Here is a 26560-nt window from a genome sequence, read left to right as displayed (position 1 = left end):
AAACATCACTTTTTTTTCCCTCCTCTTTCATGTTACGGGTCCAAGCCTGCCTGCTACCACTTTTTTTCCTCTCCACCCAAATTGTCTACTGTTGTTTCGTCCACCCCACACCCGCTAATACCAATTTATTTTTGTACCCCCCCCCCCCCGGGTTCCTTACTCGACCCAAGCAAAGCCAGGGGAACCCACGACACTACTACATTTTTTTTTAACACCTCTCCCCCCCCCCAGCACCACCCGATGGTCCTTAATACTCCTGCGCACACCCAGGCAACGCCAGGTATCCCCGCTAGTCTATTATAAAACGCTTTGGATAATCATAAATTTCAAGGGAGTTCTACTAAAATCATATCTGAAAAACATAAGCATGTTGCATCATCAAAATACCACCATTTTGTTTAGAAATGAATATCCTTTCACACGCAATTATAAATAATAATGTACATTATATATTTAATGGGTTTCGATTAAATAAATTGATGAAAATCTTAACGCTATAAAACAACGATTGTGGTAACATTTTTACAAACACTGTGTTCCTTTCAAAATATAGTACCACTCGTCTACAAGGAATTTCATCACGAAATTTGGAAGACAATCAGGGAAAGCATCAATCTTACTTATTGTTGGGATAAAAAATAAATTGGCACATTTGCTTTTTGTTGTGTTAAAAATAAAATATGAACATGACATGTATCAAACATTTAAAAAAAAATAGTTTTCATGCCACAACTAGTATTTTAATTATAGTAATAAATGACTTTCTAGCCAACAATTTAAAAAAATAAATAAGATTCTACCACACATAATCATCTACAAAAGCAAAAAAAAAAACAAAAAAACAAAAGAACTCCTTTCACTAAAAAAAGAGAAAAAAGAACACCCAGAATTTATTTCGCCTGAAAAAAATTGGTTAACTGCCCTAAAACGCTGCAATGACTCTGAAATCGGGGATTATTTTACATTAAATTTTTTTATTATCTCTTTTGGCTTTTGTCCTTGCTAACAAGTTTTTCAGGATGTGTATCTGTAATTTTCTAAAAAGGGGAGAATCACATATTTTAGGAAGGCAGGAGCACAATTTAGCAGAATGTGTGTATGTGTGTGTGTGTGGGTGTGTTTGTATGTCTGCTAAAAACTTCCGACACACGTGACGGATCCTCACGAGATCAGTATTATTTTGAAGCTCAACATCTCGGATGACAAATATAAAAAAAATTAGCTAAAAAATTAATTCCTTCACCCTCAACTGGGCAGTTTTCTACAAGAAGGGGTCGTTTTTTTTGTCAACATTTACGCAAGTCCTCGTCTCCTTCCAATTAACTACCATTAATTTCAACGCTTGCCACTTCTGGTTTTGCCATGGACGCATTGGCTAAGACATTACATTTTTTTTAAACCTTCTTTTTCTCCTTTGCGTTATGGGTTCGAGCCTGCCTGCCTACTACCACTTTTTTTTTTAAACACCTTTCTACAACCGGACTGCCTACTGTTGTTTTGATGTCCCCCTCCCTCTACTACCACTTTTTTCAGTGTTCTTACTGCACCCCCTTGACACACCCGGGCAACGCCGGATACCCTGCTAGTCTACAATAATACCAAAGAAATCTTGCAATATATTCTTTCTTAAATACTCCTAGCATTAAGTTTTAGTTTCTTGTACATAAAATGCATTACAATTCATCTTGGAGTTCACTAACATTTTTATAAATACATGGTATTTATAAATTATTGGAGCAGATTTATGTACATTTACTACGGATTACTTGGAAATTATTAATTTCTGACATATTCATATTCCTTGCACAAAAAGTACACTTATTTCATTGCTTATTCTTTCGTTTTAACAAAGATATAACATTTTCACTGAAAAAAAAAAAAAAAAAAACTATGACAAAGCGCATATGGTCTTAAAGAGGGAAAACTATCCAATCGTGGAAGGCACAAAAATAGTCATAACTTCCTTATTTTGAGTCAAATTAATTTTTTTAAAAAGATTCTTGCTTAGATTATCAAACTCTTTATATATTTGCCATTAATAAGATATTCTAAGCCATTTAAATTTTTTCATGCATAAAGTTATATTTTGTGCCAAACTGGAAATACGAGGGACATACCAAAACTAATATCTCCTATTTTTTTATTATCTGAATGGATAAAAGGGGATTGCAAATTTTATTGTTATGATGACTGAACTTATGCATCCATGACCTAAAAGTTTCATCTCTCTGTAGCAGATATTGACAGTGTGAGACTCTAAGAAATGACCCCCTGTCATGGACGTGTATCAGAATCAGAGACCAGTCATTGAATGCCTGGCAAACGCGCATTGAGAATGGTGGTGACTATGTAGAAAAATAAATTCTGGAGCACAAAAGGTCACATGTTTTAATGGTACTACTCTTGTCTTCATAGCTCTTCAATTTTTTTAATTAAAAGTATAGGAGGTTTTAATTTTGGAACAATCCTTGTACAACAAATAAATGTTATCAAAGGCAAAATAAGTTACTTTTCTATGTACCTGGATAATTTTATTTAAAGGTGTTTTTCTACTTCAAAAGAAAATACTAATAGAAACACATTCAATAAATGTTATCAAAGGCAAAATAAGTTACTTTTCTATGTACCGGGATAATTTTATTTAAAGGTGTTTTTGTACTTCAAAAGAAAATACTAATAGAAACACATTCAATAAATGTTACTAATCATGCGGAAATGTAATATTCTACCAGTATTTTATTTAATTTTCGATATTTAAGCGATTATCGATAGTCCATATGACTGAAATAAGATAGACATTTATTCGTTCTAATTTAACAGACTTGATATTACTTTTGTTTTGAAGTAAAAAAAAAAAAAAAAAACTTTTCAAAATAAGTTAAATTACACACAAAAAACTTATCCAAGTAAGTAAAAGAGAAACTTATCTTGCCTTTGGTAACATTTATTTGTTATATATTTATGTTTTAACCCCTTTTTTGTTTTGTTGGCTATTGTAAAAAAATGCCTATTCCTTTTCATGGGACACGCAATCAAAGTGAAAGTTATTTGTTCTCTAACTACAAAATGAATAAAAGAAAATTTACCAAAAATCAGAGAATTATCCAAGCTTAATGAATTTTTCAGTATTTAGTAATTAATTTAAATAACTTCCCTGCAACTTCTTTCCCACAAAAGAGATGTTGCGAGACTGTCTCTGTTCTATCGTTATTTTCTTGGCAAGTGCTCGTCTGAGCCCCAATCTATGGCCCCCTCGCCAAACTTTCACAAAAAATACTCGTCTATCTGAAACCAGTATCAATAATTTCTCCCACTCTTTATCTGTGCCTAAACCTAAAACGTAGATTCCATGAACAAAGCTTCTTTCTTAGAACTACACCCCTGTGGAACTCTGTCCCGTTTTCCTGCTTTCCAACTGACTACAATATGGTTGTCTTCACGTCCAATGGGAACAAGTTTTTGATGAGCCATCTCCTTAAGTAATCTAATTTACCAAATTTTCACTACTAACAATTACTATGATATTTTCCCATTGACTTCCATACACTCATTAACCCTTATCCTCGAGTGGCCTCTGAGCCTTGATAAGTGGTGACTCCTTTGTAAAAATTTTTTTTTTAATTTAATAAATTGTTAATTATGATCCTTATATCACCTGATAGATATCTTTGCTTTTTAAAAATAAGCGATGCAGCACTGAAAAGAACTTGGTGCTGGTGTAGATTGGTGATCTTTCAAATTAATGCATTTCAAGTGAAAATATTATTACATACTTACATGCCATGTCGAAATTAGTATGCATTCCAAAAATTATGAAAAATGATCCAGTAGAAGATATGCTGGATGTATTTTTAACAAAAAAAATCACCCACAATTACATATTGAGATTATATGTTTGAAAATGGTAGACTCTTAATTTAAGTCAATTTTTTTTTTTTATCAAGGGAGATAAGTCAGTTTGTCATACTGAATTGGTCACACAACACTTTCACATTAAAACATACAATATAACTCGATAATTTGATAAATTCTATTTTTACTTGTAATTATTTTCTACTGGATCATTTTTTATAATTTTTTAAAATTTATATTAATTTCGACATGAATAATAATGTTAATAATGTTTTCACCTAAAATGTGTTGGCTTAAAAGATCACCAACGCAAGAAGCAAGAACTTTTCATGAAATTGTTATATTTTTTACTTTTATTTTTATCCATGTTTTTATTGTAAGATTTCAGCAAAATCAAATCTATTAATTTTGTCAAAACATTACATTAAAAATGAAAAAAAAAAAAAAAATTGATAAAATAAGTAAATAAGAATGGGGGAGGAATCGTACCAAAAAGTCCCAGAAAAATCTCATATCTCACTGCTTTTCAGGAATGACAAAGAAAATATAAACATCTCAACTACAAGAAAAGTTCATTCGCGAAGAAGGTCAGCAAACAACATGGCCTCTGACAAGGTGACATAGCCATCACATTTCTCTTAGTGTTAGAAAAATGTCAGCAAAAGTTGTCAACAAATGGAGTTGGATATCAAAACATCCTTCTCCTCCCACAAGTTCTGATTTTTTCAAGGCCCCAGAGAAAAAGAAGGGTTATTAAGAGATCAGATGAGACCTCCCTCCCTCCGACCTCCCCATTCACTCAAACACCTGGCTTAACATTTCCTTTACTTTAACCCTTTAGGATTTCTTTTTTCTTAATGTATGTCATCTAGGGACGTGCAATGAAAGTGAAAGTTATTTGTTCTCTAACTACAAAATGAATAAAAGAAAATTTACCAAAAATCTGAGAATTATCCAATCTAAATGAATTTTTCAGTATTAAGTAATTAATAAAGTATTTATTTTATATTAAATAAAAAGACACAAACATCAAGGTCCAAGTCCAGAAATCAGCCTACCAATCACAGAACGAAAATGTCATATTCCAAAAATCACATAAATTGATTAAGTAGTGTTTTTATATCTAAAAAATCGTTTTTTTTTTTTTTTTATAACGATTTTTTGGGATTAATTGTAGCCATTACAAGATTTATTTTGATCTCTATTTCTGGATAGGTTGTTAAGGAGGAGATAACTAGTGATGAATTTTAAATATAGTAGAGCGATTCACGGTTCTTGCTTCCTCATAAAATTTGATTTTCTTAAAATAAAACTACTTGATCAATTTTGTGATTTTTGGAATATGACATTTTCGTTCTGTGATGAGTATGTACATCATAAAGATTTTTCTGTATTTTTGGTTTGAATTCTGGAACTGTACAAAAATTAAAATAAATTCAAAACTTATAGATTTTATTGATCGCTTAAAATTACTACAAGGACAAAATCCAATTTATACCCATAGTCGAAACTCGGTAACTATTTCTAAAAAGATGCAAATGAAAAAAGAAAATTAAAATAAGGAAATTCTCAGTAGAAAATAATAATAAAAAATTGGAAACTTAAATGCAAAAAACAAAAGTGAAACGTCTTGTGAACTTTAAATATTAGCTGTCTTAATTTTTTTTGGTACAACTAACATGAGTATAGCAGTCGTCAAAACACGTGTGTACTGGACGTCGACTCAGTGAACTCTGCCTCGTTCTCATTGAAGAGGCACCAGCGTGCTCTACTTGGATGGTAGCAACAGGCTGGTAGGGAGGAGTCAGTAAGCAGGGTGACTAGGTGTAAGGAAGGGTTTAGGAGTGAGAATTGTCTTTTACACTGTAGGGAAGAGGAAGGTTTAATATAGTGCTGAAGAGGATAGTAGTAGTGGTTTTGGTTTTGTGACCTAAATCTTTGGTCAGTACAGGTTTGTGATCTCGCCTTTTATATACTCAGTCACGTGATTGAGAGCTGGCTTATGATTGTGTTATATCGCAAGATCCCCACACAGTTACATAAACGAAGCACGGGACGAGGAGGAATTAGGGAACAACAATGGCAGCTCCGAGACAAATATTGTTTGTCGGCAAAATGTTCAGAGCCGTATTAAACACACATCGGGGTGTCAAAACACATCCACTCCCACACCCACATCAACAGCATAATCCGCAAATCATCCGGGAGGGGGGGAACACATTAACGGCATCAACTAAATTAGGAGTAGAAATTATAATAATACACCTGACAACCCCTCTCACATGCACTTCAAACATAAATAGTTAGGTCACGGAGTACGGTCGCGACGTATTTCCTACATAAGCTGATTCGCAATGTTTACAGCTTTGATGGGATATATACAACTGAATATAACTCCAAATAACGGAATTCCTGATGTGTGGCTAATTACAGAAAACTAACACAAATAAAAAATACGACAGCCATTTTTGCCTCGGAGCCGCTATGTCCTCTACTACGTCCGCGCTCGCTGTATAAATAAGCCGACCGTCAGAGAAAAGTCAGTTACCGGCAGACTGCCAATGAGAGCGGATCACCTCGCTGACGGTATCATCAGCAGCAGCAGCCACGCCAGTTCTCCTCAGCTCTTCCCAGCAGCAGCAGCCATGCCAGTTCTCTTCAACTCTTTCCAGTATCAGCAGCAGCAGCCGCCACGCCAGTTCTCCTCAGCTCTTCCCAGCAGCAGCAGCCACGCCAGTTCTCTTCAGCTCTTTCCAGTGTCAGCAGCAGCAGCAGCCACGCCAGTTCTCCTCAGCTCTTCCCAGCAGCAGCAGCAGCAGCAGCCACAGCTGATCCCCTCAACTCTTTGCAACAGCAGCAGCCACAGCGGTTCCCCTCAGCTCCTTCCAGCAGCAGCAGCGGCAGCTCCCTTCTCGGCGACAGCAGTTGATTCAAAGGTGCTTAGTCACCTATCACTGTTCGTTCCCTGAGGCCTACCACCAGAGGACTCCAACCTACCATAACACTTGGATCCCTATTCCGGCCTTCCTGACGCCTAGTAGACTGTGTATATCAATTCACCTTGACCCTAAATAAAGGTTTGAACTGAATTACTTTGTTTGTTCTCCTTGCTTCCATACGCTCGTGTTATTATATAACAACTGGTGTCAGAGCGTTCATCAAGATGAGTACAGACAGCTACGAGGGTTTCACGCGGTTGGAACTATTCACATTAATTAAAGAACAGAAGCATCTGCTATTCAACCTGAGGACAGGCTCGACACAACCGTCAGAAGAGGCACTTCAGGAGATCCGAAACGACATAGAAGCCATGACAACCGCCCTGAGATCAACAGCAATAACAACAGCTACCACCCCTCACACAAACAGCGACTACAGCATGTTAATGCGCCAGCAAACAATTTGGGATGCCATGAGACAACAGAAGCCCTTCCGCCCTGGACAGGATATAAACCAATTCATATCAGCACTCACCAAAATATATGCAATACACGTCTTACCGGAGGTAACAACATACCCAAGTCTGGAGGGCGAATTTTTCAAGTTCGCGAAAGACATGCTGGACCAGGGTATATTTCAGCAAATTCTGGACTCTGCACAAGACACATCCACCTTCAACAACCTGAAGGAGTATCTACTAACAACCCACGGCAGCCAAACGACCACCTTCCAACATTTAAGCAAGGCCTGGGACTTAGAACGACATGATGGCGAAAAACTAACTGATTTTGCCGGTCGACTCGAAACCATGCTCAGGGAAGTGGCCGTCTACATCAAGGCAAAACACAGAAAGGATAGAAACAACGAATTATCCGTTGATGGACTCATATCAATCATAGGCGCAATGCTTATGAGTGAAAAGGTGAAAGCATGGAACACAAACATCTACCCTAACCTCGTCAGAACAATGGACAACCACTATACGGCAACTGGTATAGCGGCGGAAGCACAGCGATACCTGGATTGTGGCATAAAATCTGATGTCACCACTTCCCAAGACTCCGCACTTCTCTCTCAAGAGCACTACCCGAGCCAAAGAAAGCCTCACCATGTAACAAACATGCACACGCACTCTAGTGGACGCAATCGCCCGAACTTTATGGATGCACTCAAGAAAACCGATCAACGTCAACATCAGCAACAAGAAGCTCGCAGACAAACAGTAGGTTTCCCTGTATGCCAGAGATACCTCAGAGGTCTACCCTGCTTTAAGCAAAATTGCAGATACCGTCACCCACCCTGCACCCAAACACAAGCCCTTGTCGCAACAACAGATGACAACATGCCAGAGAGAGAGGACCAGGATTTTCACTTCGGTCAGGACGAGATATGATGCCCCGCCCGACCTGCTCCAATATCAGTCATCACGTCTTCAATTTTCAAGAACGAACCAACTACTCACCACTTGTCCACTCCACCTTTTACATTGGTGACACAAAATTCTCAGACATCGCGATGCTCGATTCTGGATGCTCGACCTGCATCATACTAGCATCGCAGCTGCCAGACGAGGCCAAGAAACACATAAAACGCTCGGACGTCCAAGTGAGGGGCATCAATGGTAGCATTACCGCGCTTGGCCAACTAACATGCGACGTTATAATCGGCAACCAGGACACACCCACATTCTGTGGCATAAACGCCCTAATAACGGCACAATCTACACCAATCCTGATCGGCCAAAACATCTTATGCCATGATACCCTCATCTCATACAACGGTCGACAACAAAAAAGCAAAAGTGGAGTTCAAACGCACACTCGCCCAAGGAGGCTCCACACACACAGCTAACATCATACGACAAACGTCGTCACCAAACAGTCCCACAGGCGACTCACATACCAATGTCATCCAGGACTACCTTGCTATCGGACCCCATCATGAACTCTACACCTTGGACGAAAAGCTTACATGGCTAAAACACAACACAGGACTCACACTACCAAACCATCCTAACCGAGACGAACTGGAGGCCACCACCAACCTATTAATCCGTTATGCCGACATCATCGGTACTGAAAATGGCGACAAGGGCACATTCATCCGCCCCATTCGGATACCAACCAACGGCCAATCACGCAGCCAAAAACAACATCCAATTGCCCAAGCCCTGGAAGAGGATGTCAATGCCGAGATTGGCCGCATGGCAAACAAAGGCATCATTGAAGCCTGCAGCGACCCCAAAGGTTTTAACAGTCCAGTATTTGCCGTACGTAAGAAAAATGGGTCAATTCGTGTTGTTGCAAACTTTAAAAGAACGCTAAACAAGGTGCTAGTCGACCCGGACCCCTACCCAATACCCAGGATGGATCACCTGCTCAACAAAATCGGCAAGGGCAACAGGTATTTTGCATCCCTTGATCTGCGTAGTGGATATTGGCAGATCGAAATAGATGAGCAGGACCGGCACAAAACAGCCTTCACATGGAAGGACAAATGCTACCAGTACACTCGCCTGGCTTTTGGTCTCACTTCGGCCGGACAAATCTTCTCCCGTTGCGTAGCAGAGGCTTTAGCCACGGTCACATCACGCAGCAACATATCATCTTACATCGACGACAACCTGGTGCATGCTAAGACGTTCAAGGACAACATCATCGTGCTAGAACAATTGTTCATGGCCCTCCAAAAGTTTGGACTTAAACTGAACCCAGACAAATGCTCCTTCCTCGCACCTGAGGCAAAATTTCTCGGCCGGATAATAAACAGCGAAGGGTTCAAGGCCGACCCCGAATATGTTCGTGTCATAGGAGAAATGAAACCCCCAACCTCAAGAAAAGAACTCCAAAGTCTCATCGGCCGCCTGGTTTGGATCAGACAATTCCTTGAGACGCGCCTTCATGAACAGATCAAATCGAGCATGTTCTCAAAACTCATGGCTCCTATACACAAGCTCAACAAAGCCAACAAGCCATTCCACTGGACCGAGAATGCGGACAGAGCATTCAGGAAGATCAAGGACCGATTATCCTCCCCGCCGGTTATCTCATTTCCAGACTTCTCCATGCCCTTCACGCTCACTACTGATGCCAGTGATGCTGCATGCGGAGCAATCCTGATGCAAGAGTCCAGCAGCGGGAAGAAGAACATTGTCGCAGTCACTCCTTCAATACAACAGAGCAAAACTAGTCCACAACGGAACGCGAGGCATATGCAGTGAAGTGGGCGATACTGAAATTTGACTACTTTCTACGTAACCGTCCCTTCGTTGTGTTCACCGACCACAGATCGCTGACATATCTTGACCAACGAGAATTCAATAATGCAAAAATACGAAGATGGCAGGACGAAATATCGTGCTACAAATTTGTATTAGAATACGTGGAGGGCGAATCTAACGTTTGGGCTGATATGCTCAGCAGAGGCTGTGGACAGAAGAAGATCAAGACTCCCAGTGACCCCAATCCAGCAGGAAGGACATTCATACTGGAGGGCTCGAGCTTACGCATCTACGTCCCATCATGGTGCGTCGGTGACATCGACAGTCTGAAACTTATTCCCAAGATGCACACACCACGGAACGCCGAGACACAAAGACGCATGAGTGACGTGTTTTTCGCATACCACACCGACTCCTCCATTCCTGCTGAACAAATCTGTGAACACCTAGATATTGCAACTGAACAACAGAAGGATGAGACTCTGGCCGGAATCATACACGCACTCCAAGCATCATACCCGGACGGTCCACAAATTGATCCCGATGACCACCGAGCTAAGTTGTTCAAGAGAAAGCTACATCAATTCTTCTTAGAACCAGGAACCACGGTCCTAATGATAAGAGACCACAAACATTCCCCTAGGCTGGTCGTACCATACAAGCTCAGACCCAAATACCTCCATCAAGCACACGACGCCAACAACCACTCAGGCATAACACGGATGCAGGAACTCCTCTCCAGTTACTGGTGGGAATCCAAGAACAATGACATAAAGGCTTATGCTGATTCCTGCATCACATGTGCAAAATGCAAGGGAAATTATGGTAGACGCACCCGCTGGCCCATGGGCCACTGCAAGCGGGGTAAGAGACCTTTTGAACTCGTTTTTGTTGACTTTGTCACAATGCCCAACTCAAAGGGAAAAAGATATATACTTACAATACTGGACAGCTTCAGCCGGCACCTCATGGCTATACCATGTGCAAGAGACCGTGCCATCGACGCCCCCCGTGGCCTGTACCAATTCTTCCTCCGACACAGAGAAATCCCACGCATAGTGTCCTCCGACCGAGGCACACACTTCACAGGGGAAGTCTATCGACAGTTCTGCGAACAAATGGCCATCACACAGGAACTGCATTGCCTTTGGCGCCCACAGAGCTCAGGGAACATAGAGAGACAACACCGGACAATGAAGAACGCCATCTACATGCTGTGTAAAGACAGGAATTGTGAGTGGACAGATGTTCTCGAATCGGTTGTGTCATCCATGAACGCCACAACCAACAAGGCCACCGGTGTCTCCCCGCATTTCACAATCACGGGTCGCCACCCTAGCTTCGGCTTGCCAACACCCCACAGAAAGGAAGCCAGGAGCGATGACCCAGGTGCATATGGCATGCAAATCAATGCCCTGCTAAGACAGGTTCATCACCATGTCGCCCTGGCCAATGATGAAGCAGATCACAAAATGGAGAGCCGTGCAAAGCACTTCTCCCACAAGAACCCACTACAAGTAGGAGACAAGGTCCTACTTCACCGCCCTCAATCAGCCACGGCCCAATCAACACACATGCAATGGATAGGAAGCTTCACTATCACCAAAACCAACAGCATGATGTATCAAGTACAAGATGAGAGCGGCATCACAACCTGGATACACCGGGCGCACATCCGACGAATAGCACCATGCCCACCGCACCTGTCTATCACAGACCTCCCACCCCCACCCAGTATCACCTACGAACAGCAGCCCATGAACGGCCCCACAGGCAATCCTGATGAGAATCGGACGCCATCCTCACAAGTCAGTCAACCCAGGAGATTACCAGCCAGAACAACAAGAGGACAACTCCCTACACGCTTCAGAGACTTCGTCATGTAAATGTGATCGAGATCTGGGGGGGGCATTGTTATATCGCAAGATCCCCACACAGTTACATAAACGAAGCATGGGACAAGGAGGAACTAGGGAACAGCAATGGCGGCTCGGAAACAAATATTGTTTGTCGGCAAAATGTTCAGAGCCGTATTAAATACACATAGGGGTGTCAAAACACATCCACTCCCATACCCACATCAACAGCATAACCCGCAAATCATCCGGGGGAAAACACATTAACGGCATCAACTAAATTAGGAGTAGAAATTATAATAATACACCTGACAACCCCTCTCACATGCACTTCAGACATAAATAGTTAGGTCACGGAGTACGATCGCGACGTATTTCCTACATAAGCTGATTCGCAATGTTTACAGCTTTGATGGGATATATACAACTGAATATACCTCCAAATAACGGAATTCCTGATGTGTGGTTAATCACGGAAAACTAACACAAATAAAAAATACGACAGCCATTTTTGCCTCGGAGCCGCTATATCCTCTACTACGTCCGCGCTCGCTGTATAAATAAGCCAACCGTCAGAGAAAAAAGTCAGTTACCGGCAGACTGCCAACCAGAGCGGATCACCTCGCTGACGGTATCATCAGCAGCAGCAGCCACGCCAGTTCTCCTCAGCTCTTCCCAGCAGCAGCAGCCACGCCAGTTCTCTTCAGCTCTTTCCAGTGTCAGCAGCAGCAGCAGCCACGCCAGTTCTCCTCAGCTCTTCCCAGCAGCAGCAGCAGCAGCAGCCACAGCTGATCCCCTCAACTCTTTGCAGAAGCAGCAGCCACAGCGGTTCCCCTTAGCTCCTTCCAGCAGCAACAGCAGCAGCTCCCTTATCGGCGACAGCTGTTGATTCAAAGGTGCTTAGTCACCTATCACTGTTCGTTCCCTGAGGCCTACCACCAGAGGACTCCAACCTACCATAACACTTGGATCCCTATTCCGGCCTTCCTGACGCCTAGTAGACTGTGTATATCAATTCACCTTGACCCTAAATAAAGGTTTGAACTGAATTACTTTGTTTGTTCTCCTTGCTTCCATACGCTCGAGTTATTATATAACAATTGGACAAGCCAGGAGGAAATGGATTTCAAATCTCGAAGTTGTGAGAAGTAGTTTCTGCCTGTTTGTAGCGGCTGCTACAGATGTATAGTTGTTTTTCCAGTGACTTTGTTCGTTGTCTTTCTCTACTTTTTTTTCGTCGATTTTTTCTAACATCAAACTTTTTTTTCCAAGCCATCCGCTTGCATTAAATGGCCAAAGAACTTTAACTGCCTGGCATGGACGACATTGAGTAGTGACCTGCTGTACTCTGCCTTATGCATGACTTCTTCGTTTGTTTTCCATTCTGTCTATGAGATTCATAGAATTCTCCTTAAAAACCATATCTCTGCTGCTTCCAAACGACTTTCAGCTGCCCAACATTCACAACTGTAAAGGAGAATTGACCATATTAAGGTCTTCAAGATTCTGTATGCATTACAAAATTAAATTCAACTGTTACATTTATTAGATTAATGAAAATGCAATGGCAAGCTTATAATTAAGTGAATTTATGCTAAACATAAAATGAAAACTGTTTACTTCTCCCTGGCGATTCTGAAAAGTTTAGGTTGAATTTTCCATTGGTAGATGCTTGTTTTTGTAAAGTTTTATACAGAAAATCACATACACACATTACAAAGGGAGCACATTACATGGATTTTTTATTTATTTTTACAGTATTATCAATATAGTAACAACTTTTAAGATTATAAAAACATTTTTGAAACATCTAATCATTTAAACTTTATAGGAGATCACAAAGCGGATTTGATTTGCTATGTAGCTTTAACATAAATTGACACCTTGTTGGGAAGCTGTACCAATAATAATTTCTATGAAAATTTTGGATAAAGTAGTTAAAGTGTTAGCAACAGAAATGTATTGAAGCATCTAGAAATATGGTGATTTTATAAGATAAAATACACTATAGATTCTCAAACACCTAATATTTTCAGTTGCAGACATTGAATCAAATCACCCAAATCAACATTTAAAATATTTCGAATTCTATTAAAATTTATCGAATATGTGTAGCACAAGTGCCACCCGGGCAAAACACTTAAAAAAAACCCAGACTACAGGTATAGGTATGTAAAATAAAAAGACTCACAAAAAAAAAAAGAAAAAAGAGAGATGATCAGAAGTAGGATGGATAGTTAGCTGCACTGTAATAAAGACCAAGCATTTAGGATTTCAAGTCAAGGTTAATATATTCAGTAGTTAGTTTAATTTATGGCAGCTTTCTTTGCAGAAGTTGGTGACAGTTTGCAGATGAGAGCAAATAGTGGTACATATGAGGAAGCTGGTAGAGCATGGTAGAGATTTAGCAGATGAGATGAGCTGATCAACCAACCGATAACGATACTTCAAGAGACCACTATCAACAAACAATTGTTAGGAGTCGTTTTGCTATGCTAACACACACTCAGAGCACAACGGATTTATACAAGATGTATTAAAGTTTCTGTTCTTTCTTGTGGATCTCTGTTGCTTTTATTTTTGTATATTTGTAGACCAGTGCTCACGATCTTGATGATTGCCAAGACGACATAGTCACAATGAGAGCAAGAAGAAGATGAAAAGGAAGAAAATCACAACACACAAACATTAGGGTTGCAGTTGTCAAGGATGGCATATAGTCTTACACCATTGATAAAGATTAAAATAATAACTTCTTTAGGCTATGATAGCAGCACACAAAGAAATGAACCATGACTGCCTATTTGGTCTCTGCTGGAAATTTTAGAGATTATAAAACATGCAATATCAATGCCTCCTAAGTTGGAAGCCATGTTTAGTTTCAGAACAGTTTCCGATGGTTAGTTGTTCTACAGAAGTCCTGACTTTATAATTTTGTAGCCACAGAGCAAAAGATTCATTCCGTGTTGACACGAAGAAAACATAAGCAAGGTTACTAAAGAAAAGCTTTAATTTTTATGGAGCAATTCTGGTTTCTGATTGGTTGGTAGCAGAACGTGAACTAATTTGATTCGTCAGTTCTTAGCAGCAGTGTTTATAAATAGAATCTCCCAACTGTAAAGGACCAACCCCCATTATAATAGTAAGAAATATTGCAAATATTGATATTAATCAGTAGCGAAGTAGTACAGGTCTTTTCTAAAAAGGGAATATAGAAGAATTTCCGAGATGAAAGATCTAATGTTATCCAACTCAGCCCTTGTGTATCAATACATTCTACGATGAAAAGGAACGTTACAAGTCTCGCTGATCTTAGATTTTATCTTGATGGGAACACTAGATCCACTTTCTAGTCTCTTTTATTTGGTAAACTCTGAATTGATACTTATTTTGTATGCGTACTTGTTATTTACTAAAGCAACCCAGTTTTAAATACAGGCTTATATCTGGAAGATTAAATCTGGACAGTATCGTGGGGTGTGTGCAAAAAAGGAGACTCTAATGGTATGGCCACATTGAAAGAATGGTTGAAAGTTCTTTGGTTAGTAGATGTAGAAAAGTTAAGATAGCAGATTCAGTTCACAGGAGAAGGACAAGGAAAACATGGAAGGAAGTGGAAGAAATGGACTTGAGAGAAAGAGGGATAAATAAAAACCTGGCCATTAGATATAGGTTAGTTTGGAAGTGAGTTTCTTTCAACGCATGCCCAACGTAAAATGGATATTAAACTGAATATCATGAAAATGACAACACTAACAAAGGTAAAAATTTGTTGACTTACATTGCACAGCTATTACTTCTGGTCAGTCATACCTGAATAGTTTTAATAAACAAATATATAATTGAATGAATGAATTATATTTTGTCTTCTGACGAGAGACAGCCAAAAACTCTCGTCAGAGGGCCAATGCTATTTCCACTTGTTTTTTTTTTGTTTTATTAAGTGAATCTCTCCCTGCAACAAATTTTAAGGCGCTACTTTTGCATTGGATTTTAACTGTCCAGCTACTTGGATTCCAATTTATTTTGGACTATATCGTATGCATATATGCATTTGAATATCCAACTTATTCACTGTCTTTGAATTATATCACTATTTTTAACCTTTCTTCATACAGGCGGGAATTCATTTGAAATCCTTTTGGCATCTTATTAGTTTTCATACAAATATGATTTCTTTCAAAATTTTAGTTTTCAATTTATTTGCAAACCACGTTTCCTCTGAGGATATGAGCCATTCATTGAAACTCGATGGAATAAGTGTTAAGTTTGCAGGTTGAAACAAGTAACGTAGAAAGCAATACAAATGACGACTCAACAAACAAAGGTAGATCAAATAAGAAGTGTATTAGGAAAAGGTATATTTACAGGATATTTACATAATGGTGTCAAATAAGAGAGTCTTTGCTGGAGAAACATATCTGCTCTCGGCGACCTTCGGTGGCTTCTGGTGAACACACACTCAGACTAACTGAGTCTTCCTATTTATGTGTGATTACTATCCAAATATGCAAATGAATGTGTGCCACCACAACAATAAGGAAAGTTTTTAAAAATTTTGTATTCCTTGTCGGGAAACAAATTTGTTGTAATTTTAAATTTACAGAATTTAAATCCAATTTTTCTTATATTAATGCTCTATCTCGAATCTTAGCCTTTTTTTTTTTATCTGGTTGGGATTGTCATATAAATATTAATACTAATATTTATATTGTCTTTAAGTTCACAGAATTATTCAACTTGTAAAATGAAATTAATTTTTTTCTTTAAGAAATAGATAAATAAATAAATAAAAGATTATAATATATATATATATATATATATATATATATATATATATATATATATATATATATATATATATATATATATAAAGGAACAAACCGTGTTATGTGTTCATAAGCGTTTCGTCTTTATTTATTTATTTTAATCTCATTCATCCAGAGGAAGTCTCGAAATAAAGACGAAACGTTGTTGAATAGATAACATGGTTTGTTCTTTTTTTCTTTCTCTATTTTGTCAGATTAATATTTCAATTATTTTCACCATATATATACATATATATATATATATATATATATATATATATATATATATATATATATATATATATATATATATATATATATATATATACACCAGGTTAAAGGTATTTAAGAAGGAAGACTAATGAATTTAACGAGGTTATTAAGAGTGCTCAATAAAAGAAGAGAAAAATATATTTTTATTAATATAAAGAAATTTACATGGTCGCGACACTAGAGATACTAATGTTTCAAACAAATGGTCGGTTAAAACCAGACGTCCTCGTCAAGTGACTTAATAAATGGAGGACTTCTGGTTTTAACCGACCATTTGTCAGAAACATTTGTATGTCCAGTGTCGCAACCATGTAAATATATATATATATATATATATATATATATATATATATATATATATATATATATATATATATATATATATATATATATATATATATATTCAAATACTAACTTCTTCTTTAAATCTAACTTTTGCTAACAATGTTTTGATCACATGCCAGATTATTTTTGGTAAACCTTTTCCAAGAATTTTCACATAACATTGAGAAATCTCTGCTTTTATGAGCCAAGGTATTATCACCGATTGGTGTGTATAGGTCATAATATTCTTAAAAATTTAAAAAACAAAAAACAAATGAATTTTCCCATTGTGATATTTTCTCCATTTTATTAAATATATAAAAAAAAATGTGGAATGAAGAGTTAGTTAGGTAAGATGCCCCCCACACCCTGCACCTAAATTTCACTGTTGTGTTGTCGCTTTCAGAGTTGATATACATGGAGAGATGGGAAAAATGAAAAGAGAAAATGATTTGGGATTAATCTTTGAACAAGGGTTAGGGAAAAGAAGGAAGAATTTTCTGATGATAACATAAACATGTCATCGGTTTACATAATATATATATATATATATATATATATATATATATATATATATATATATATATATATACCAATACACACACACACAATATATATATATATATATATATATATATATATATATATATATATATATATATATATATATAAAATAAAATAAAAAATTACAATTAAATTTACCAAAATGATCCAAGATGGTAAAATTAAAGTATATTATAAATATTAAAGAATTAATATTTATAAAGTTATCTCAGCCAGATGTAAAAGCTTGATAAAACCAAATAGGAGATAGAGCTCATAATACGAGCAAACAGTTAATAAAATATGTTAAAAACACTTTGAAAAGAGTTAAAAACATATTTAATCTGAAAAGGAAACACTAGATAAGTGGATAGTTCTTAATCCGCGGAGTTAAAAAAATGCAAAATACGGGATCGGATTTTGCATGCAAAAGTATTTGATGAAACAAGTAAGTCAAAGATCTTACTTGAAAACAAAAAAAGTGAAGCAGAAGAAATATGGTGAAGAAAAAGGTGATTACACATGAATGGATAGTCTGGTGGAAGATAAATAATCCGGTGACGGTAAAATCCAAATATATTTTGGATATTACTAACTCCTCCTCTCTGATGAGAACTAAATTATTTCTTTGAAACTCTGCGGATAAAGGACTTTCACATCGATCTCTGTTTCCTTTCCAAATAATAAATATGCTTTTAACTCTTACTAAAGTGTTTCTCAACACATTTTATTAAACCTATGTACTTATATATATATATATATATATATATATATATATATATATATATATATATATATATATATATACTAGCAGAAGTACTCGTCGTTGACTGGGTTCAAAAACAGCCGAAAGAAAATGGACTGTGATTGATGAAAGTATGATAGGTTATGAAAAGGAGGGGTTGTAAAGAGATAGGTCTTGATACTCAAAAATTTTACCCAAAGCAAAATATGATGAAAGTAAAGATAATTTTCACGAAAAAATATTTTTTATATCAACTTTGTTTCCATTCGTAGCCAAGAGTTACCAACAAAATGATGTTTCCTTAAAAAAAGAAAATGTTATATATATAATAATATAAATATACAAGAAATAAATGTTACCATAGTCAATAAAAGTTACTTTTATTGTAGAAAAGTTCATTGGTTTGTATTTTTAAGTAGTTTGTAAAAAATATTTTTTTTTAATTCACGAACCAGTTTAAAAAAATCAAAATGACAGCGACTTTGAAATGAAGAGCCCCGTTTTCAATTTGAAGGAGGAGCACCTGAGCATTCTGTGTTAACAATTTAAGAGAGTTCCGTCAATGTAAGGCATATTTATAAACATATTTTAATGTTTTCCGTTATTTTGTGCTTGAGGAATATTCGATTATGGCATGTGTAGTTTATATTTAAGTAGTTATCGCCTCAAATTTCGTTTTAATTTCTGTTAGCTGAAATTATTTCAAGTAAAGAGCATTAAAAACTATTTCAAAACAAAAAAAAAACATGAACTGAACTTTTATTGACTATGGTAACATTTATTTCTTGTATATTTATTTTTTCGGGTAGTCGTTTGTTGGCTTTTCTGCTAAACCCTTACTAAATAATATCGATGAAATATGGAAAAACAAAGAAACAAAAACAGCTTTGAAAAATAATGAAGCTTTACTTACTTTAGTAAAATAATCTGAAACAGCAAAATGCGATATTAAAAAAGTAAACACGTAATTACTTTAGTTTTTTAAAGCAAAGAATCGATATAAATATGAATAAGAAGAAAATGGCGCCCTTTTCAAGTAGAACAGCTTCGTTTCAGTTTTACAGTATTGAACGGTGTAGTATTGCGCCGTCGGATTCAGGGTTGTACTATTGTAATGTAAAGAACATGCAGAAAGGGTTGTAATTAACTGAATTCCTTCTAGTACACTGACAAAAAAAGCTTAAACAGATATATAAATAAAAATAAAAAAGTTATGTAAATGTTTTTAAAAAGACACATAATCACGTGAGCAGGATTTTTTCCTTCTTTTGACACGATAACAAGTAACGTTCTTATTTTTTATTATTTATCTATTTTCGAAAGAGTACCACGTGCAAGTGGAGAAGGAAAAAACAGAGTTATGCAAAATTTGTGTCGAGAATTGTCTAAAGTTCCTACTTTTTTTTTTTGCTTTTCACTTTAATAAGAACGTGAATTTATGAGGTGAATTTATTTGACACAATATGATTCAACTCAAGAAAATAAATAAAAGCTAACATGAATCAAAATTAAAGTTAAGGTGTTATTGTGGACCCTCACTCCTTTTAAAAAACCTTGTTAAACTTTGTGACATATTTACATTCTATAGAGATCAGGCGCGAACGAACACCTCATAATTTTATTATACCATATTTCTTCAAACTGAAACATAATTATCAACGTATACTTACGCAAATAGATATGAAAAGTTTTTGTTAAAGTTTGTGCCATATTTCCATGGAATACAGGCGCGAACGCAGATCCCCCAATTTTATTATACCATCCCTATTTAAGTTGAAACATACTTATCAAAGTATTCTTATGTACATCTATATCAAAAACCCTTGTAAACGTTTTTTTTTTTTCATTTTTTATTTCCATACTTTGGGGGCCAGGCGCAAACGCAGACCTCACAATTTTTATGAACCACCGTTCTGCCAGATCAAACATACCCATGCCTGATCCTCGATACATCTTCTATCATTATATGTAATCAGTTTTTTAAAATAGTCAACCATATAGGAGCCTATTCGTGACCACACACACACACACACACACACACACACACACACACACATACGTTCAGCTTTATATATATATATATATATATATATATATATATATATATATATATATATATAATCAAAAAATAGTCATTCTTTTATACCTACAGACATTAGTGTTTCATGCTTATTACCAATCATATATATATATATATATATATATATATATATATATATATATATATGTGTGTGTGTGTGTGTGTGTGTGTGTGTGTGTGGAAATATTTTTATTCGCTTATATTTCCTTTTTATATATACGAATCCTTATTTAAGAAACTCAGTGTAATTACAGAGCATATAATGAATGAATGAATTGTAAGATGGTCAACTGAATTAAAGGAATAAATTATAAGATAGTCAACATCATGAACATAGACTTTTGTCATTCATTCATTCATATATATCCGGGAGATCTAATGTTACTCAGAATTGAATGAAGATCAACAAATGTTCCACACTTCCAATACCGATTAACAAATGCTATTTTACCGATTTCAATGACAATAATGTCATCGAAATCGGTAAAATAGCATTTGTCAGTCAAATCAATCGATTGCCTGTTCTAGTCAGGATCCCACCGCAGTGCACTGAGAGGAAACTCACATGGCTCTCTGCAGTGACGTGGTCCACAATACATCATAGTCTACATTGCACTTTAGAGAACCTACTGTTGATTTTATGAAATTATTTTTATACAGTGATTTGAATTAAAATTTAAAATACAATTTAAAATGTCAATTAAAATGGCTCAATTGTGTTCTAAACAAAAATAGTCATTTTGAACGTGCCCCCTTTTTTATATCAAAGACCTACTTTTCATTTTATATGCCAGCCCCTACTGCTTGTGCGGTGATAAAACTTCTCAAATGCACTTGTAATGTTAGGCTATATAAAAGTGTTAACTTTGGTCAAAATTTAACAATTCCTCCTTTAATGTGATTTCTTTGATTATCGATACTTATTGGAGGCATTCCGATACAAAAACCTATCTAAGAACACTCCCAGGAAGATAAGGTACATGTGTATGAAATTTTAAAAAAATCGGCCCAGCCGTTTTGGAGTTTATAAGGACCGAACTCCCACATATACAGACAATGTGCCTTTTATATACATACTAACAGGGAGACCCGGCACTGTCTAGGATTGAATGAAGATCAACAAATGTTCCACCCTCCCATACCTTTATTGTCATTGAAATCGGTGAAATTAGCCCGATTTTTTAGTCAAATAGATTGATTGCCTGCCCTAGTTAGAAGCCCCCCCCCCCCTACTTCCTCACAGTGTACGGGTAGAAAGCTTCACATGCCTCCCCGTAATGACTTAGTCCACAATACATCGTACCTATTTACAATGCCTCCCCACGGGACAAAGTTAGACACCAGGGTCGTTTTTTAATGTGGAGAAAAGGTACAAAAATAAAAAAATTGTCTCAATCGTGAAGGACTGCTCCTCCACCGAAAGAGAACAAGAAATGGAAGTGCAGTATCTGAAGAACAAATACTACACTTTGATATTGGACAAAAGGCCAATACATTGTAGTCTACATTGCAGAATTTACTATTGATCTGTAAATAATGGCTTCACTTAAAGTTTAAAATGCAAAAGTCAAGTATCATGGTTCACTTGTGCTCTAAACAGAAACTTTCTTTTCGAACGCCCCTGTCTTATCATGGAACAAACTGTTGATTTTATGAAATTATTACTTAAATTACTTAAATTAAATTACTTAAATTAAAGTTAAATATACAAAAGTCAAGTATCATGGTTCAATTGTGCTCTAAAAAGAAACATTCATTTTGAACGCATCCCTATCTTATAAAAGAATCTACAGTTAATTTTATAGGTTGAGCCGTTCTACTTGCACGGTAATAAAACTTCTCAAATGCACTTGTGATGTTAAGCTGTATAAAAATGTTAACCGGTCAAAATCAGACTTTCTTCTTTAATTGGATTGTTTTCCAATACAAAACCTACGTAAAAACACACCCAGAAACATCAAACACCTTTGTGTAAAATTTTAAAAAAATCGGCCCAGGTGTTTCCGAGTCCACAGGGAACTCTCTCTCTCTCTCTCTCTCTCTCTCTCTCTCTCTCTCTCTCTCTCTCTCTATCTATCTATCTCTCTCACACACGCACACACACACACACACACACACACACACACACACACACACACACACAAAGTTCCTTTTATATAATAGTAGAGAGTAGAGATACAGATACACACATTTATATGCACTCACGTGTATGTATGTATGTGTATATATATATATATATATATATATATATATATATATATATATATATATATATATATATATATATATGGGTACGTATATATATGTATGCATGTATATATATATATATATATATATATATATATACACACACACACACACATACACACACTTACATTCGCATACACACACACATATATATATATTATATATTATATCTTTTATTATGACTTTTTGTCTTTTATTATGATTTTACCCCGTCATGAATCCGATTTGCACTTACCACTACTTCCACCCTCCCCTGTAGCATTGAAAATCAACTCTCCCAACATTTTTTTTTTTCATCATTTCACTTTTACCATTAGAAAGTGATGTCCACACAACAAAAAGCTCCTGACTAAGAACAAGTAAAGCCGCCGTAGCGTCAGGAGATAAAAAAGAAAAGAAAAAGAAAAAGAAATAAGCAGTTGTAAGAAAGACAAGTAAGTTCATCTCATCAAAGAGAAATCTTTCTTCCTGTTTTTAAGGAATTTCCCATATCCAAATAATCAATGAGATTTTGAAACATCTTTTTTTTTTTTTTTTTTTTCAGATGCTTCCTTGTATTTCTATAAAAGTCTTTTTTATCGTGTGGCCTGTCACGCTTCCTTTGAAACACAAAATTTAATATTACAAAAAAAAAAAAAAAAAAAAATTAATATTACAAAAGAAAAATCCACTACTGTACTAACACTGAGTTAATGAATTTTTGTCTCATTAAGGCTTTTTCCTATATACTTTAATCACAGTAAAAAAAAAAAAAAAAACATGTTAAAATATTCCTCAGTTTTGGAATTGAGTTATCTTCTATAATATAAATCTCATCGGTTTGTTTAAATGTATGTGTATGTATGTACGTCTTACTAAAACTTTCGACAGAGGCGACGGATTTTCATGAGATTAGTATCGTTTTGAAGTGTGACCTTTCGGACGACAAATATAAAAAAATTGGCTAAAAACATAAATTCTTTCACCCTCAACTGGACACTTTTGGGACGGGTCGCTTTTTTATCTGATATTTTCGAAAGTCATCCACTCTTTTTGGTTGACTAGCTTTAATTTAAACCTTCGCCACTTCCGGTTTGGTGATGGGCGCAACAGCAAAGACGTCACATTTTTATTATTTTTATTTTTTACGTTCTTTTCCTCCTTTGTGGTACGGGTTCAAACCTGCCTGGCTACTACCACTTTTTTTTTTTGCTCAACGCACATCTCCAAACACCCGAACAACGCCGGGCACCCAGGCTAGTGTTAAAAAAAAACTGTAATTTTAACATTTCTAATTTGTAGTAACCTAAGAAAAAAATAGTCCATAAAGTTACTTATCTCTTATTAAATTTTTGTCTATCGTTTTCACCCTCTCTCATTGTATTTCCTTTAACTCCTCTCTCTTATTTTTTTATTACTTTTGCTTTGATCACGCTCTCCTATCTCTCTCTCCATATACCTACTGTACTATTGTATAAAAGGAACTGTGTGTGTGTGTGTGTGTGTGTGTGTGTGAGAGAGAGAGAGAGAGAGAGAGAGAGAGAGAGAGAGAGAGAGAGAGAGAGTTCCCTCTGTACTCCAAAACAGCTGGGTCGAACTTTTCCAAATTTCACACAAATATACTTAATGTGTCTGAGAGTGTTCTTATGTAGGTTTTTATATCAAGATGTCTCTGATAAGTATTAAAAATGGTGCTGACTATGCAGAAAAATAAATTCTGGAGCACAAAAGTTGCTTGCAATAATTGTACCATTCCTGTCTTTCTAGCTCTTTAACTTTTTGAGTTAAAAAAAAATTAGGAATGGCCTCTGTACAAAAGCACTTTAAGTTGACTTAACGCCTGCTAAGTCCCAATTCTTCACGGCTGTGATTGTGTGTGCGGAAGAGTCACTATCAAGCTGCTCTGTCAGTTTGTGGTCTACAAACTTAAAACTTGATATATGGAATATTTGGATCTACGGAACAAATTTGATTTTTAACTGGAAAAATAGCTGTTAAGGGGTCAAAATCGAACAGGTCACTTTTATATATATATATTAGCAGACTGCCTAGTGTTGTCTGATCGTTAAATACACTTAAATAAGATATTTTAATTCATACAGATTTCATATTTATCATTACAGAGCCAATTCTCTATTGATTATTATATTGTACCCTATACATAGTAGTAATTTTCAAAAGTAAAATAAAATATGACTTGTGTGCCAAACATTTCGCTCTCCAGTATTATTCCTTACCATCTGAGCTAAGATGACATGCATATCAAAGCTTTACAAATTAACTGATTTAAACGTACAAATGTAAAATTGTGCATCTGTATAAAAGCATTTTAAGTCGACTTACGCCTGCCAAGTTCCAATTTTTCAATTTTGATCCCTTAGCAACTATTTTTACTGGCTAAAAAACAAATAGAATCTGTTCCACATATCTAAATCCCTTCTCTGGCAAGTTTACAGACCAAAAATACATAGCGTATTGTTCCGCACACATACAGACACACAAAAAAAACAAAAACAAGGTCACTTATATATATATATATATATATATATATATATATATATATATGTATTGGCGTTGAGACGATTAATTGGAATCGGAAAAATCGGAATACTTGAGGGTATCGGAATCGATATCGCAATCAGAAAAATTTGTATTGATTTTCCGATGCCAAAACGATTCTTTTAATTGTCTATTTTATTTGATTTTGCTTAAAGCTAAATCTTCCATTGCTGGTAATAATGATAAAATAATAAATATTTATTGATTTTAAAACACCAGCAAAGCTAAAATCGATAGATCGTCCCCCACAAGTATATTTTTACTTTTAGGAAAATATTTGCACATTTAACATATGTTTTTATGGTAATCAGAAAAAAAAAATACAACTATATAGTTAAATATTTAGAGAATTATAAAGAATCGGAATTGGTAATTGTATCGGAATCAGGAAAAATATTGGAATCGTCCCATCACTAATATATATATATATATATATATATATATATATATATATATATATATATATATATATATAAAAGGCTTCTTTCAGTCTTGACAGACTATGGATACCCATGGTGAGAGTGCCTGCGCGTAAAATTTTTGTGACAAGAGTTTCGCAATCTCCAACCGCACCTCTCCTGAGTCGACATTGTGGTAAGTGGAGGTTCAGTGGAGGTTCAATGCCGAGATAAGCGGAAAGCACATACAGCGCCTAGAATTCCCAAATGGTCACCCATCTGGTACTAGCCAGGCTCAACGTGGCTTAACTTTGATGATCTGACAGGAACCAGTGTGTCAACGTGATTATGCTGTATATATATATATATATATATGTTATCCACATACAGTACTGTTTTACTGTATCACAGCTCATCAGTGCGCCTAGACAGGCAACTACCTCAGCCAAGATCGAAACCCGACCACCCGTACGACAGTCAAGGCTTCTAACCATTACGGTATTCGGCAGCTACTGTGCGAGTAGGGAATTAACGATGTTTTGACGTCATCCGAAATACCTAAGCTCGATTTGTTTACACAAAGAGCATCGCTTTATATGCTAATGGTAATTCGTGTATCACTTCCCAATATGCTCAACTCAAGATAAGGAGCATTAGCAGGAAGCCTCGACGTTGCTTGGGGTGTAATGATAAACAATGAATGTTTCACACTCCCATATTTATATTGTCATCAAAG

General features: G+C 36.2%; 1 long non-coding RNA gene and 1 pseudogene across 1 annotated transcript in view; one reads left to right on the top strand and one right to left on the bottom strand.

The window, feature by feature from the left end:
* Window positions 1-23114: 23114 nt before the first annotated feature.
* Window positions 23115-26560, top strand: part of LOC145254840 (uncharacterized) — a 40713-nt gene continuing 37267 nt past the window's right edge. The window contains exon 1 of the long non-coding RNA XR_013863814.1: window positions 23115-23322. This is a non-coding gene — a long non-coding RNA (uncharacterized LOC145254840). The remainder of the gene's footprint in view (window positions 23323-26560) is intronic.
* LOC145263690 (5S ribosomal RNA) lies at window positions 26067-26183 on the bottom strand (annotated as a pseudogene).

This window comes from Euprymna scolopes, chromosome 3 (genome assembly GCF_053919585.1).
Source record: "Euprymna scolopes isolate OS-2025 chromosome 3, ASM5391958v1, whole genome shotgun sequence".
Lineage (NCBI taxonomy): Eukaryota > Metazoa > Mollusca > Cephalopoda > Sepiida > Sepiolidae > Euprymna > Euprymna scolopes.
Note: the sequence above shows the minus strand (reverse complement) of the source record. Positions and strands in the feature narration are given on the sequence as shown.